The sequence below is a fragment of the Chondrus crispus genome, genomic scaffold, assembly GCF_000350225.1.
Source record: "Chondrus crispus Stackhouse genomic scaffold, scaffold_1, whole genome shotgun sequence".
In the NCBI taxonomy this organism is placed as follows: Eukaryota; Rhodophyta; class Florideophyceae; order Gigartinales; family Gigartinaceae; genus Chondrus; species Chondrus crispus.
In genome coordinates this window covers 769,493-784,334 of record NW_005178809.1, presented here as the reverse complement: position 1 = coordinate 784,334, position 14,842 = coordinate 769,493, and positions in this window count along the sequence as shown.

Below are 14,842 nucleotides of genomic sequence, written 5' to 3'. Positions count from 1 at the left end.
CCCGCGGCGGCACCGAGTACAAGGTTCGCTGGTACGGGTACGCCGCTTCCGACGATACTTACGAGCCCTCCGAGGGGCTCCCGCAGCCGTTTATCGACCGGTATTGGCGTACGCGCCAAGGGCAGGCACGTGCGCAAGCGTAGCGCGCCCCGAGGTCCCGTATGGCCACACCGTCAAGACGACTTTGCCATCACGTGCTGCGCATCGCCGCGCGCGCGCGCCGCGGACAAGTAATAGGATCACCGTTAATCGGTCTGGTTTATGGGAAGCGAGGCCCCTAATGGGCTACGCGAAAGGGGGCGACCAACGGGTCGGGACACTTCGTGAAGAACGGCAGTCATTCGCGAGCGGCGTGTAAGAAGCACAGGAAGGCCAAGACTGCCCATTCGGAAATCATAATCGCGTGCACCAAGACGCGCGTTCGCTCCGTTTCCGCGGATTCCGATCGGCCGAGCGGCAACCAATTCGCCGCCACGTACGCCATGACGCTCGGCGTCGGTACGCACAGGTACTCCGGCGCCTCGAACGTCGACCAGTTCGTCGGGAGCGCGGGGTACAGGCCGCGCCGCGCTGCGCTGGGCACCGAGAAAAACTCGGTGCTGTGCCACATGTGAAAGAAATCGTCCACCCGGCGCCAGCGCAGCCGACTCTCGCGCACTGCGTCCTCACCCCACCGCGCTCGGTTCGCAACGCTGTACCAGCTGTCGAAAGGCCGCGGAAAGGCCACCAAGCGGACGTCGGGCGCGAGGCCCTCGTAGCGGCGATACCGACCGAAGAGGTTCAGCAGCGAGACGTGGTACTTTTCCTCGCTCTCGCAGCGGACATAAAGCAAGTCACTGCCCGCCGCGGCCGGCGTCCGACACGGAGCGTGACGCCATCGCGCCTTCCACGCGCCGGCGCGGTTCTCTTGCGCCACGGCACCGCGCCCGGACGGAGTCTTGATCGCGCGCACCATCGGAATGGCCGCGAACCTCGCCGCGTCCAGCAAGTTCCGCTGCACATATTCCTCGACCGCAATCGGAGGCTTGCGGCCCGCGGCGCGTCGGCGTGCGCGCCGGCGGCGGTGGTCCATCCAGGACCCGGGCCATAGTGACCGCACGGAATGGACGCCGCTGCGCAGCCAGGCCAGGCTACTCGGGGCGGTGAATACCCGCCCCAGCGACGTTGTCGCCCCCCGTCCGGCCGGTGCAAGCGCTACGCTACTCGACGGCGCCGGCGCCGCGTACGGCGCCTCGGAAGCGGCCCTTGTGAGCGCCGTGCCCGCAGCGGGCAGCGGTGACATGGGAGGCGGCGGCAGCTTCACGGGGAGCCCTGGATCCTCCTCAACCGTTCTTGGAGCCGCGCCCGCGAGGGGCAGCTGCGAGGACTGTGTTGCTTGGGCGCGCCGCGGTGGCGAACCGACCGGTACGGGCGAATCAACTGGCGCTTGCGCGGGCCCCGCCACTCCAGTGGACGGTTGCAGGCCGTGGCGAAGGCGTCGCCGCGGTTGGAAGGTGGGACCGACCGGCGCCGCCGCCGGAGCCCGAGGCGGGCTCAACGGCTGACTGTACGCGCGCACGGCAGAGGGGTCGCGATGACCGTCCATCGGTTGGTTGAAGAGCTGCTGTAGGGGGATGTCGTCGTCGCTTTCGGAGGAGGTTTCTGAGTTCGCAGGGGAGTGTTGGGGAAGAATTGGGGGGTCAGTGTGGATCGCGTGGGGAGAATCGGAAGACGCGCTCTCCCAATCGGATGAACCCGCGGCGTTATATACCGCCAGCTCGCTGACGAGCCAGGGGGCATGATCGTCCGCACGGAGGGGTTTCTGTCCCCGCATCGTGCGCGATAGAAGGAAACGTCCGGAGCGGAACCGCGCAGTCGAGTAGAAGGTCGCTACGAGGACGTAGCGAAAGCTAAGGGGAGAGGTCTGTAGTATAATGACCGGCGCGAGCGCGCGGAGGTCATCGGACGGCCGTGTACGGTATACACGTGGGCGGTTGTGCCCACGTGTAGCGAGCGCGCGCGCGTGCCGAGCGGTCGTAATCTGGCGTACGTGTACAGTAGTGCACGTGTCGGCCAAGCCGTAGTCTGCTAGTATTACGCGTGTACGTTAGCACACGTGTCGTCCGTGCGGTAGTCTGTAAGCAACACGCGTGTACAGTAGTGCACACGTGTAGTAGCAGCGTCCGTGCGGTAGTAGTAATTATGGCGCTAGCTTTTTAATTGTGTACAGTACCCGGCACGCACTAGGCGGCAGGTACTGTACTACTGTACTGGGACAGGTGTCCGAGGCGTCCCTCTGAGGGGTTAAGACCTGACACCCGTCCCTACCGGTAAACTGGGGCAAGCTCGCCCCCGTCCCTTTCGCGCCTACGTACGTCCGTTTCGGTTGTCTATCGCGCGCGCTGGCTTTTAACCCGTTACCGGTCGCTCCCGTTCACGCAACACGGGGCGACTGCGCGTAACCGGCCAGTGAGCCACTCTCTTTTCGCGAGCTCGTCCGATCGGTTCAATTAGCACGTCGCGTCCGCGCTGCGTGCTCCCTCGCTAAAGCCTCCGCCTCTCACCCAACCCAGGGCGGAGAGGAGTTATCCCACAGCCGTTCTGCGGACGCTGGTCAAATCTAACGGGTCCGCCCTGGGGCATGTCCTCTGAAGCCGCGTTGGGCGCCAGGTTATGACTGGTGGCACGTTCATTGCCATGATTGAAGCGGTTGTCAAAGTCAACCGCTCCGCTTCTAGGGCCACGGGGGGCCGTGAGATTGCTGAGGGCGTACGGGGGGGTAAGGTTCTTGGCGCCCTAATAGGATCTTCGGTCGTGGGCGCAGTTGCTATTATGTCGGTATTGAGAGCCCGTCGAGAAGGAAGGGAACGCGCCTGCTGGAATCTGTTTATGACAGAGCGGGTGGAGCTGGGGTCTAAACCGAGGACAAAGGCAAACCAGGCTTGGATCATGATGCTCTTGTGGGCGCGTTCGTGATCTCTGATGAACACTTGGGCCAAGAAGTCGTCGGGAATTCCATCAAACCCAAATAGCTCGGCAATGCTGTACAAAACCTTAAGTGGGAAGACCGGGTGGTTGAAGTCGTCGGCCGTGAAGACGGAAGAGGGGCTAGGAAGCATATCAGACATGGCTTTGCAGACCTCCAAAGGGTCAGGCATAACGGCAGCGGTGATTCCAGAGCTCTGTGGAACCGTGAATAGTTCGAGCACATTCCGGGCGACCCCGAGGTACTGACGATGAAATTCATCCTCATCTAGGACGCACTTCGCCATCTTCTGAAGCTGGAAGTATATCTGAAAGGCCTTGGCTTTCGTCAGAATGACCGGAGCGGTCTCTTGACGATTGTCGGCGGCGGGCGGACCATCGGTGGCGGAAGGGCCAACCTGAGACATCTCCTAGTACGTCGGAAAGGAGACGTAGGGGGAGGGGTGAGAATTGTGGTACAACTCTCCTCAAACCCTAGCGGGCGAGAGGCTCGGAGGATGAGCAGAGGGAGCTCGCGACGCGAGACGCGCGGCGCGCGGTTGCCGAACGGCCGGACTTGCGAAAAGGGAGTGGCACACTGGCCGGTTACGCGCAGTCGTCCCGAGGTGCTAGATCGGAGACGACCGGTAACGGGTTAGAAGCCAACGCGCGAGAGAATACCGAAACGGCAGTACGTAGGCGCGAAAGGGAGGGGGGCAAGTCTCCCCCCGTGTTTACTGCGAGGACGGTGTCCACGTCTTAACCCCTCAGAGGGACGCCCGGGACACCTGTCCAATACAGTACCTGTCACTTACTGTGGACCAGGTACTGTACGCGATTGAAAATCTAGCGCCGTCATTACACTACCGCACGGATCCTCACACTACGCGCTTGCATTACACTGGGCGCGCATTATCCCCACACGGTTCCTTACACTACACGTGCACCCAAGCGTACACCTGTCACTTGCTGCACCCGTTCGGTAATCGCGCGTATTACACGTGGGCCACGGTGCCCCGTGCCCGCTGCGCGCGGCCGCTCCTACTGTACACCGACCGCGGATCGGTCGTTGTACCACAGACCCCCTTCCTGATCTGTCGCCACATCCTCGTGGCGACCACATTTCCTTCCCAGCGGTCCCCTCGATCTCTTCCACAACCTGTGCGTGCGATGACCGGACGGAAGCCTCTTCGCGCGGACGAGCACGCCTCGTGGCTCTTCACCGACCTGACGGTATATAAGTCGGGTATATCGTCCGATTCGGATAGCGCGGCTTCTGTCTCCTCCCACGCGAACCTCCCAGGACCACCAACTCCAACACAGCACTCCCCCACACTTCACCAACAATCCTCCAATCCTTCCCCAGACGACGACATTCCTTTATCCCAACTCTTCCCACGACCGACCATGGACCACAGCAACACCCCCGTGGACGCGCTTCCGATCGGTGCGCCGTCGAGCCCCAGGAGGGCTCCGGCGTTACCCGGGTCGACTCCCGCGTTTCAGCCGCAGCGCGCTCGCCGCGGCGGAACAGAGTCGACCACCAATTTGGCCGAGCCCGCGACGCGCTCGCGAGCTGATGCGTCCGATCCGGTCGCTGCGCCACCGATAGAAGAACGACCGACCTGGCCCTCGCCGCTGCCCTCCGAGGGTGTGGCTCCAAGGACGGTTGAGGCGGGTCCGGCGTACCCCGCGGTACTACCCCCGCCTCCCATGTCGCCGCTGCCTGCCGCGGGCACGGCGTCGCCAAGAGCCGATTTCGGTACTGTGCGCGAGACGCTGGCACCGCCGGCTGTCCTGCTCTCGCCGCGGGCCGAGCGGGGGTCGGCGCTATCGCTCGGGCGGGCCTTCACGACCCCCAGCGCGCCGAATTGGCTGAGAAGTGGCGTCAAGTCCGTCCGGTCGCTGCTGCCCGGGTCCTCGATGGACCACCGGCGGCGGCGAGCCCGGCGACGCGCTTCCGGTCGCAAGCCCCCGATGACGGTCGACGAATACGTGCGGCGCCGCCTCTTGGACTCGGCGCGATTCCAGGCAGTCCCTGCGAATCATGCCATCGTGACTCCGTCCGGGCGGGGTAGCGTGGCGCAGCAGAATCGGGCGGGCGCTTGGCAGGCCCGATGGCGACACGTGCCGTGCCGTACACCCGCCGCGGGTGGCAGCGACTTGCTCTACGTCCGGTGCGGTGGCGAGGAGCGGTACCACGTCACGCTCCTCAACCTATTCGGTCGGTACAGGCGCTACGATGGCGTCGTGCCGGACATCCACTTGGTGGCCTTCCCGCGCCCTTTCGACAACTGGTACAGCATCGCGGACCGCGGCCGGTGGAGCGAGGACGCTGCGCGGGAGAGTCGGCTGCGCTGGCGCCGTGCAGATGACTTCTTCCACATGTGGCACAACACAGAGTTTTTCTCGGTGCCCAGCGCAGCGCGGCGAGGCCTGTATCCTTCGCTCCCTCCGGACTGGCAGGACCTCGAGGCACCGGAGCACCTTTGCGTGCCGACGTCGAGTGCGATGGCCTACGTCGCGGCGCATTGGTTGCCACGCGGTCGAGCGGAGTCAGCCGAAACGGAACGTACGCGCACGCTTGTGGGCGCGATCGTCTTGTCCGAATGGGCGGTGCTCGCGTTGTTGTGCTTCCTTCGGGCTGCCCGCGAGGGGTTGCCGTTCTTCACGAGGTACCCCGACCCCCGGTTGGCTGCGAGGCGAGACGAGCCGCTCGGTGAGCGCGGCGTGCTCTTCCGCCTCTCGGTGGGGCTGATTGCCCTCATCCGTTCGGTCGGCGTCAAGGAAATCCTCGACGGTACCGCGTACGACGCGGCGCGCTCGGAACAGCTACTGACCTTCACGGCAAGTCTGGACTGGACCGGCCGGCCGGGCTTCGTATGGTTCAGCTGGGCCCGCGGCTGCGCGTTAGACATGCCGCCTTGGGTCAGCGACGAAGCGGGCGCGGTCGGCGACGACGCGGCATACGGAACCGTTGAAGCGGAAGGCGTTTACGAGGCACCGGCCGATGACGGTGGTGGGTCCTCGCTCGCGATCGCTGCCGATACGGTGGCGCCTGTCGCTACGCCCGCGCTACCCGCTCCCGGAGGGTCCACTCGTGTGGGCTCCATCCAGAGCGACTCGCCAAAGGGGGTCGCTCAGGAGCTGCGCGACTTAAGGCGTCCGGTCGGTGAGGCGGGATTTTCGGACCCACCCCCGGTCACTCAGCATATAAGCGCGGTGACCGGGGCCGAAACCGTATCGCGACCAGCAACGATGCCGAAACCTCCCACATGTCAACCGCTCGGTCGAGTTCCCCCGGAGCGCCTCCGGGAGGAGGCCGCGCTCGCGGCACTGCAGTACGCTTGCTCCTTTGAGGGGGCGGACGCCCCCTCCTCGGTCGAGGCGGCGCTACTGCAGGCGCGCGATTGGATGCTCCGGGTTCGGCAGCTCGAGAAGACCGTCGCGGTGTTACAGGAATCCTCTGCCGCGGCGACGCGCGAGCGTGCCGAGCATCAGGCAAAGTTGCGCTCCGTACAGGACGTCCTTGCGGTGGTGAGCCAACGCCTGGCGGCGCCCCCGATGTCTTCATCGACAGTCGGGGCCTCGCGCCCCGCGCCCGACGACGTCGAACCGGCGCCCTCGGCGAAGCGCTTGCGCCACTTCTAGACACCGGCTTGCCGAGCGTCTCCTCCCTTACGTAGTACAGTAGGGGCATTGCCCGGATTAAACGAAACCGATTATCGGTGCTCTTCTTCCTCGCCAACTTGCGCAATTAAATCGTACTTCGGGCTACGCTTCCCCCCCTCCTAAGGTAAATAAAAATCGTAGCCCGGTTCCGCGAACGGTATTGCACGCGCGCGGGCGAGACGGAGCCGATGGCACCGACACTGGAAAACCGCAAATCGGACGGCTTTGGGCCGGAAACCATCGATGGACGTCGCCCCCTTGTCGGTTTGATCCTGTAGCGGTGCGCGTGCGAACACGAGCGTCCGAGCGGTTCGGTGTGAAGCCGCGAAGCGTCGCGTTATCCCTGCGTAGGTTCTCCGCGTTGGCGCGTGCGCCAATACCGATCGATAAACGGTTGCGGGAGCCCATCGGCGGGCTCGTAGGTGTCGTCCGACGCGGTATATCCATACCAGCGGACCTTGTACTGTATCCCGCCCCGCGCGGTACGGTGTCCGACGATGCGGTCAACGACGTACTCCGCGCTCGGGGCGGCTGCGGGGACTTCCGATTCGGTCGACGCTGCGGGGGTGACGATATCCCCCGGCCCGCGTGGCATCTTCGTCACGCGGTCGATGCTCACGCGATTCTCCACGCCGTCCTGTTCGATCAGGACCGTGGTGTCCGTAACGGAGCGCACGGGAAATGGACCCTCTGTCTTGGGTAGAAGCTTGACAGAGAGGTCGTCCGTATCGGTCGGACTTCGCGCACGCGCGCGGCGCTCGACGCTTGTCAACGGACGTGGCGGGCGGTCCACGTACACGAAGTCGCCCGCCTTGACGACCGGCCGAAAGCGGACCTTCTTGTCGAAATTGTCCTTGTACCGCTTTTGCGAAGCGGTAAGTTTCGTCCGTGCGCGGTCGAGAGCGTCGCGGAGCTTGCGCAGCGTGGCCCTCTTGTACTGTACCGGGGTAAGCGGGTCCTCTAGATGGGTCCCCGCGCCCTGCGGTACAGTTCCGGGAAGGATCAATCCAGACGGTGGCCGCGTCAACACCAGGTCGAACGGAGTTGCCTCCGTCGACCGGTGGACCTGCGTATTGTACGCGAAGGTCAGCGGCTGCACGTAGTTGTCCCAATCGCGCTGGTGCTCCTCCACGTAATGTCGGAGACGTTGCACCAGCGTGCGATTGAACCGTTCGGTTTGCCCATTCGTCTGGGGGTGGTAGGCCGTCGTGAGATAATGCCTCACCTCCAGAAGGGCGCATACCGCATCGAAGAATTTAGCAGCGAACTGCGGACAGTTATCGGTGAGCACGTAGCGCGGCGCTCCGTGGACGTAGACCCAGTTGTCTAGGAACGCATTAGCGACGACCGAAGCGGTGGTAGTCCGTAGCGGTATGCTGCGCGTAAGCTTGGAAAACCGATCGGTAATAACCAGCACGTGTTGGTTCCCGTGCGCGGTCTTGGGCAGCGGGCCCAGGAGGTCCATCGCGACAAACTCCATGAGGCCCGCCGCGGGGAACAGCTTGAGATCCTTCTGGTTCTTGACAGGCGTCCCGCGGGTAGCAGCGCACGACGCGCAGTTCCGTACGGTCGCAAACGCATCGTTGGCCATGTGTGGCCAGTAGTACTCCCTTCGCAGGGTGTAGTACATGGGCGTTCCCCCCGGATGACCGGCTAACCTCGGATGGTGTGCCAGGTACAGTACCCGGGGGCGTAACCGATTCGGTACCACGCGTTGTAGGGTCCCATCGAGCGGGGACTTCCTTACAAGGAAACCGTAGCGGTCGACGTCAAACTTAGAATTAGGCTCTCCGACCGTTTCGGCAGCGACGCGACAGAACGCGTCGTCCGCCTGCTCGCGTAGGAAATCCTCAACCGAGATGGACGCCACGTCGCGTTCCTCGGGAGTTACCGCGAGCGCGTGAAATCCGTCCGGACGGTCTTGTGTCGGGTCCCAGTGCACCTTGTCCAGGAGGGGCTCGCTGCCTTCCTGCGACTGGACAACGAAGCACGGGACCTCGTCATCGACCGGAGCGGTGTCTCCGCCGTCGGTTCGTAGGCGCGAGACACCGTCCGCGAGTTGGTGCTTGACGCCCGGGCGGTACTGTACGTCGTAGTCGTACTCCGCCAAGCGTAGGCGCCAGCGTGCGAGCCGCCCGGAACTGTCCGCTAGATTGAGGACCCAGGGCAGGGCCTCATGATCTGTGCGGAGATTAAACGTGCTTCCGTACAGGTACGGCCGTAGCGTGAGAATGCTCCACACTACGGCCAAGCATTCCTTCTCGGTGGTCGTATAGTTGCGTTCCGCGTCTGTTAGCGCGCGGCTCCAGTATCCGATCGGTTGGCGACACCCGTCGGGCTGCTCCTGTAAAAAGGCGCAGCCTACTTGGTGTCCGCACGCGTCGGTGTCCAGCGTGTACTTCTGACCGTAACGGGGCAACGCGAGGATTGGCGGTGACACGAGGCGCTTCTTCAGCGCCTCAAATGTTTCGTATTCCGCATCGGATAGGACCCCGAACTCGAAGGGCTGATTTTTGCCGGTCTTCCGATTAAGCGGTGCGGTGATCTTCGCGAAGCCCTTGACGAATCTCCTGTAAACATTACACATACCGAGAAAGGACCGTAGCTCCGTTTGGTTAATTGGCGCGCGCGCCCGCTCGATCGCGACAACGTTGCGACGCTCGACCTCCAGCCGTCCCGGTCGGATAACATGACCCAGGTAGGTAACCGACGTATCGAAAAACGCGCACTTCGATAGTTTTAGCGATACGCCGGCGTCTTGTAGCAAGCGTAGTACCTCGCGCACGTGTGCCATATGTTCCGTAACGGTTCGCGAGTAGACAATGACGTCATCAAGGTAGACCAACGCGGTCTCCCATTTCACGCGGGACAGGATGATGTCAACCGCTCGTTGAAATGTCGCGGGCGCGTTTTTGAGACCGAACGGCATGCGTAGAAAGCGGTAGAGTCCCGAATGCGACGCGAACGTTGTTTTATCGCGGTCCTCCTCGGCGATCTCCACCTGCCAATACCCGCTATTACAATCTAGCGTGGTAAAGACGGTGGCATCGTCGAGCGAGTCGATGCATTCGTCCATGCGCGGTAGTGGGTAGGAGTCGCGAACCGTAACGGCGTTTAGCTTGCGGTAGTCCACGCAGAACCGCATGGTCCCGTCATTTTTAGGGACGAAGACCACGGGGCTCGCCCACTCGGCCGATGTCGGTTCGATGACTCCCGCGCGCAGCATGCGGTCGATTTCCTTCTTCTCCTTCTCGCGCGCGATGGGTCCGGCTCGGTAGGGTGCTTGGTAGATCGGCTTCGCACCGGGCTTCAGCACGATGCGATGCTTCGTAGCATCGATCTTACCCAAGTGGCCGGACCACATGTCCTTGAACTCGGACAGCATGTCCATAATTTCCGACCGGACGGTACTGTCTTCTGCACCAATATGGACGTCTTCTTCCCACGAGCGGGTCTTCTCCGCGTCCGTATCGGTCCGCTCATCCGCGTTAGCGGGATTGCCACTGTGGGCGTCGTCCGTTTCCGGTTCTTCGCGTCGCGCGCCTCCTCCCGTGGCGGTGGTGGATTTAATTCTGCCATCGTCCGTAACGGGTCCTTCTCGTCGCGCACATTCCCCCGCGGGTGAGGAATTCATCCTGCCTTCGTCCGTAGCGGATTCTTTGCGACGCGCGTATCCTTCCGTAGTGGTGGAGGATTGTCTTCTGCTCTCGTCCGTAACTGGTTGTTCGCCTCGCGCTTGTTCCTCCGTAGCGGTCGAGGAATTATTTTTGTTCCCTCCCCCTTCCTTAGCGTCGGCCTCTCCGGGGACTGGCACGCCAAGTGTCAGGATGTGTGTGGGGGATGGCAACGCGAGACCAACAACGGTATGCTTGGGGACGTGGGTCGCGCGGCTTCCGAAGTTGCTAACAAGCACCGTAAACGGCTCGCCCGGGAAGAGGTCCATGACCCCCTGGGCCATCAGGCATAAATTCTTATGCGCCGTTTTGGGGTGGTTTTGCAGGAAGCAAAGCCCCCCAACCGGTGTTGCGACGCGTACCATCGCTTGGGTCATCGGGGGTATCGTGACCCCCTTGACCACGCGAATTTTCCGTGACGGTACGTTCGTCGGGAACTGCGCGCGCTTCCGGTCGGCCGAATTTTCCTCGTGCGGGAGCTGCTGCAACGGTCCCCTCGAGGCCATCTTGCGGTCGTGCCTCGAGGGTGTGACTCCCGTCAGCGCTACGGACGGCGCATGATGGAACAGCACCTTCCTCTGCGGTGGCAGGATCGCCTTCACATGGCGATCCAGGAACGTGGTTCCGAGGATACAGTCCACGGCGAGGTTGGTGACGACCAAGAACGGGACGCGCGCGACGAACTCACCAATCCGGACGTACAGTTTGAGCTCGCCGACGGCCTTCATCGACCTATTCGAAGCGTCGATGAGCGGCGGGCTCCGCGCGGACTGGATGGCAGCGCGCCACGGTTCTGCCACACAGCGTAGGTGGATTAGATTCGGGCCGGCGCCCGAATCTAGAACCGGCGTGATGGCGCGCATCATCGCGCGTCGTTGTCCGACCGTTGCGGTGACCTTATAATTTTGCTTCTTGAAGAAGCAAATTGCCGCCTCGTCCGTTCGGCTCTGCGATGGCGCGCGTACCGAAGCGGTCGACGGGGTGCCTTGTTTATTGAGGCTTGGCACGGGGAGGATCGTCGACGCCTCTACGCGTCCTCCCCGGCTTCCCCCGTCAACCCAAGGTCCTCGGGCCCCTCGTCCGTCAGCGGTAGCGCGGGTTCTTCTGATTGGACGGCCTCGCGCGGCTCGACCACGTTGATGCCCGTGGGAGCCTGCGCACGCGAATTTCGCCACGCGGTCGGCGGTTGGCGCTCGAACGGCGAACCCGGGCGGAGACCTTGGCGGATCCGAAGCTTTTGATAATTGGCCTCGCGGGCCTGCAAAAGCTTCGAACGCAGCGCGCTGTCCGCCACCACAGGACATTGCTCCTGTCGGTGGGTCAGGTCCAGACAGAACCGACACGGCGGGGGTCCAGGTAATCCTTGGTTGAAGAACCGGACCCGCTAGTTCTGTACTGGACTTCCGTACGGATGTGCGCGCGCGTTACCGTGTTGGGCGGGCGCCATCGGCGCGCCCGCCGGGGACGAGGCAGGTGACGGATGGTAGCTAGTCGGCGGCGAGCTAAGCGAGCTCGGCGTCGCCGACTGGTCCGTCACCGACAGTATCTCCTCCGTTTCGGTTCCGCGTGCTGTCGGGAGTTCAGGCAGGGACTCGACCGACAGCACGGGCCTTGTCCGCGCGTTGTGCGTGAATCTTCTCACCGAGTCGGACGGTGCTTGAGGCGACGCGAAGGAGGTCGCCTGTCTTCGAGCCGAGCGGTGCGTCTCGCCTATTGCTTGCGCGTAGCGTGCCACCGCTTGGTAGTCCACGCCCGGATGCGTCGCGAGATAATTCCGCACCTGCGCGCACGTCGCTGGCAGAAGTCCCTCAACAAAAAGGGAGTTCAGGCTCCTGTCCGAAAATACGGTTCCGCAGCGCAACGCCTTGTCCCACAACTGGTTACTGTACACCTCCTCCGTCATATTAGAGCTCTGACGGGAGGAGGTGACATCACCGACCGCTTCGGAAATAACTTCGTCGGTCGCGTACGTGCGCAATAAAAAGTTAATAACTTCCGCGTAGGTTTCGAGCATATCGCGCTGCTCCGCATCGACCGCCATGGTGTTCCCGTGTAGCCTGGACTGGAGCAAGGCGTGAGCCTGCCCAGTCAAATAGAACTGGAAACACCATACGGCCGCGCCTTCGCTGACCCCATTGTGGTCGCAGGCCATCTTGAAGCGCGCGAGGAATCCTAGCACCGCGATTGGATCTTGACCACCGAATGTGTGGGTTTTCAGCTGGACGTCCAACTTCTTCCGATATCGGTTAACTCGCCGCGCGGTACTCGCGTCGTAGCGCGCACTGCGATTTTCCAGCCTATACGTGCGGTAGTCGACGGCCTTGGTGAACAGGTCGTTCAGCGGCCTGATCACCGGCAACCGTTTCGGATCCCGCCTCGGGGCAGACCGGCGGTCTCTGCCCCTGCGATGGCGGTCTCCTTCTCCGCCGGGGCTACTGTAGCCCTCCGGATCGGAGTCTTCTCGCCGGAACCGACGTCGGTCGCGCGCATTGCGGCCTCTGCGGTCGCTTCTGCGCGATCCGTCCGACTCGGTGTCCTCGTCATCGGAGGGGTATCCACCTCCTCCGGCATCGCGGTATCGCGTGTAGCGTCCGTCGCGGTTATCATCGGAGAGGTAACCGACCCCTCCGGCATCGCGGTATCGCGCGTAGCGTCCGTCGCGGTTCTTGCGCGTCGCCCTGTGGCGAAGTCTTGTGTCTTCTTCCTCGGAGGGGTTTTCTGTACCCTCCGAAGTGTAACCTTGAGCGCCGGGTGCGCTTCTTCTGCTCGACCGATACGGCTGTCGCTTTCCTGTCGCGAAGCGCCCCAGGCGGTTTTCTGTCCCGCGGGGGCCAGCCGTATCGGCGAGTACGGGAGGGCCATTTTCTGTGGGCCCTCCTGTAGCACCATAAATTGGTGGGAGGTAAATGGTCTTACCCTCCGGGTGAGGGGCCATTGTACCGATCCCGGGTGCGGCGCCGATCGGTTCAGCGTGCGTTAGCGTAGGATCCGGAGCGGTTGAGTCGCGCTGTTCGCGTGCGTCGACTCCTGCTCCGGCGAAGGTCGTGGCCAGACGATTGGCCACGGCGGAGCTGATCGCTCCCTTTAGAGCCGTATCGGACGGGGATTCTTCATCCACAGTGGTGAGCGCGGTCACCACCTCGCATTGGACTTGAGCGGGTAGAAGTTCGTCCAAAAGCGGTGGTATCGCGCTGCGTACGTGCGCGTCCACGAGCGCGGGCACCGTTCGGTCGAGGCATACGCGCGCTACCTGGGGGAGTTCCATAGCGAGGAACTCCTCGACCCAGGCCTGGATGCGCGGCTGAATCGCGTCGACCATCCATTGGAAGCGATTCTCAGTGCCTGCCGACCCGGCCGGCGTAACATCCGATGCGGACGCTCGCGTGCGGCCCGGTCGCGGTGGCGGTCGCAGCAGGGCTTCCGGGTTCTCCACCCGGGGGCGCGGTGCGCCACTGCCACTGCGGGTGCTCAGACGCCCAGAGGCGGAGTCTGCCCCTTGATCCGGTCGGTTCATCGTCGAATACGCTTCGCGATCGACGCGGTGATTTCTCAACCTTTTCCGTCCGTACGGTTCTGCGCAGAGCGGGCGTCAAGGCGCGCGGCTCTACCTCGAGAGTTGTAGCCCTCCACAAGAGTACCAAAATGTGGTATAACTCTCCTCAAACCCTAGCGGGCGAGAGGCTCGGAGGATGAGCCGAGGGAGCTCGCGACGCGAGACGCACAGCGCGCGGTTACCGAACGGTCGGACTTGCGAAAAGGGAGTGGCACACTGGCCGGTTACGCGCAGTCGTCCCGAGGTGCTAGATCGGAGACGACCGGTAACGGGTTAGAAGCCAACGCGCGAGAGAATACCGAAACGGCAGTACGTAGGCGCGAAAGGGAGGGGGGCAAGTCTCCCCCCGTGTTTACTGCGAGGACGGTGTCCAGGTCTTAACCCCTCAGAGGGACGCCCGGAACACCTGTCCAATACAGTACCTGTCACTTACTGTGGACCAGGTACTGTACGCGATTGAAAATCTAGCGCCGTCATTACACTACCGCACGGATCTTCACACTACGCGCTTGCATAACACTGGGCGCGCATTATCCCCACACGGTTCCTTACACTACACGTGCACCCAAGCGTACACCTGTCACTTGCTGCGCCCGTTCGGTAATTGCGCGTATTACACGTGGGCCACGGTGCTCCGTGCCCGCTGCGCGCGGCCGCTCCTACTGTACACCGACCGCGGATCGGTCGTTGTACCACAAGAATCACAAGGAAAACCCTCAAATCCGGATTGTCGTCGAAAGGGGGCCTTGTGCTTCGCGTGCACTGCTCTCTGTACGATCAGGGAGCGGGATTGGCACGAGGGGAAAAGGAGCGAAAGGATAGTATGAGAAGGGAAGTAGAGGGGGGGTGAGTGATCCGGCTTTGCGCCTTCAGGGGTGAGAACGGGCTCCGGCTTGTGCCTTCGCAGACTAGAGTAGCGTAGAGTTGCTTGCTCGAGTTGTTTATTGTTCTGCCTCCGGGCGTGGGAAGCGCGGACGTGCGCGTAGTACATATAGGTCCA